Below are 2,332 nucleotides of genomic sequence, written 5' to 3'. Positions count from 1 at the left end.
ACTGGGTCGACCAGCAGCCCCTCACGCTGGCGCGGGCGCCCGCTCGCGTCCAAGTCCGGTCGTTTTGAGGTCGACCAGTACGCCCGAGCATGGGGCCCTGGGGGAGCGGCGGCGGCGGCGGCGGCGGCGGCGGCGGCGGCGGCGGCGGCGGCGGCGGCGACGCGGGACTCGAGGTCGACCAGCGCACCGTGGACTGGGAGACCCGGCGACTTGGCGACTCGGGATTCGAGGTCGACCCGCGAGCCGAGACTCGGGGCTGAGGATCCTGAGACGCGGGATTCGAGGCCGACCGGCACGCCGGGAACCCGCGGACCGGGCGACCCGAGACGAGGCGCGTGGCGCCCGGCGCTCGAGGTAGACCAGCACGCCGGGAGCCGGGGACACGCGGGCCTGAGACCGACCAGCACACCGCGGACCTGGAGACCGGGGGACCGGGGGACCGGGAACCGGGGACCGGGGGACCGGGGGACCGGGAACCTGGGACTCGAGGTCGACCAGCACACCGCGGACCGGGGGACCGGGGGACAGGGGGACCTGGGACTCGGGGCCGACCAGCACGCCGGGGACCGGGGAACCGGGAACCTGGGACTCGAGGTCGACCAGCACGCCGGGGGCCGAGGACCCCTGAGGCTCGGCGCTCGAGGTCGACCAGCACGCCGCGGACCGGGGGACCGGGGGACCGGGGGACCGGGGGACCGGGGGACCGGGGGACCTGGGGACCTGGGACTCGGGGCCGACCAGCACGCCGGGGACCGGGGGACCGGGAACCTGGGACTCGAGGTCGACCAGCACGCCGGGGGCCGAGGACCCCTGAGGCTCGGCGCTCGAGGTCGACCAGCACGCCGGGGGCCGAGGGCCCCGAGGCTCGGCGCTCGAGGTCGACCAGCACGCCGGGGGACCGGGGGACCGGGGGACCGGGGGACCGGGGGACCGGGGGACCGGGGGACCGGGGGACCGGGGGACCTGGGACTCGGGGCCGACCAGCACGCCGGGGGCCGAGGACCCCGAGGCTCGGCGCTCGAGGTCGACCAGCACGCCGGGGACCCGCGGCCTCGAGGTCGACCAGCACGCCGGGGACCCGCGGCCTCGAGGTCGACCAGCACACCGCGGACCGGCGACTCCGCGCTCGAGGTCGACCAGCACACCGCGGACTGGGAGACCGGGAACCGGGGACCGGGGACCCGAGGTCGACCACGCCGGGGGCCGGGGACCGCGACCCCGCGGCCCCGGGGCCCCGGGGCTCGGTGCTCGAGGTAGACCAGCACGCCGGGGACCGGCGCTTGAGGTTGAATGGCACGCCGGGGACAGAGGACCCCGAGGCTCGGCGCTCGAGGTCGACCAGCACGCCGGGAGCCGGGGACGCTGGGATCTACGGATCTGAGACCCGAGGTCGACCGGCACACCGCGGACCGGCGACCCGGCGACTCGGGGCTCGAGATCGACCGGCACGCCGGGGACCGGGGACACGATCACCTGAGCCCCGAGTCCCGACCCCTTAGCCCCGGGGCCGACCGGCACACCGGCGACCCGAACCCCGGTTGCCTGAGTGCCCGGGACTCGAGGAGACCCGAGTTCTACCAGCACGGCCAAGCCCCATGACCTGGGGATCCGTTGAGCTGGTCCCCGAGGTTGACCAGCACGCCGGACTTCGCCGCGGCCGTCTACCCCAAAGTTTAGGAAACCAGTGGATCGCTAGCGACTCTGGGCCCGGTGAGGTCGTCCACCCGAGTCCCCGGGTTCGATGACGAGCGTTGACCCGCTGCCCCCCCCCCCCCCCCCCCCCCCCCCGGTGCGACCGCCCTGGCCCACGCCTGTCCTTTCTTCCCGTGATTTGTTGTTGTTGTTTTTTTTTTTTTCCTCCCACCTCCACTCCTGTCGCCGCTTCCCCTGATCGGATCGGCCCCGCCTTCGTTTGCATTACTATCCTTGACACCCGTTTCTTTCGTTGTAGCACTGGTGGGGGCTGCGTGACGGCGAGACGACGACCATCCACAAACGGTGTCTGGTGGCAGGAAGGAGGGTCTCGGTTAGGCGTCCATTCGATCCACAAAGCCCTCTTGGTGCGCCCTCCGTTCCATGTCCCCCTCCCCCCACCCCAGCCGGGAAACGCTACTGACCCAGGTGGCTGGGGACGAGGCTGTGCGCCGGCGAGGCAGGTGCTGCGTCCCGGCCGCTCTGCTGCGATCCGCCCGTAGTCGTCACACACGGACTCCCTCACTCCACCACCGTGGTGCCCGGACGCCCCCTGCCTGTTGGTCGCTTTTATACTACCCAAAGAGGTCGACGGGGTGGGCGGTGGGGCTTGAGGAAGCTGTCTGGGAGTACATGGATG

The sequence above is a fragment of the Panthera onca genome, unplaced genomic scaffold (assembly GCF_046562875.1).
Source record: "Panthera onca isolate mPanOnc1 unplaced genomic scaffold, mPanOnc1 haplotype 2 h2.h2tg000224c_path, whole genome shotgun sequence".
Lineage (NCBI taxonomy): Eukaryota > Metazoa > Chordata > Mammalia > Carnivora > Felidae > Panthera > Panthera onca.
This window is presented reverse-complemented; position numbering follows the sequence as displayed.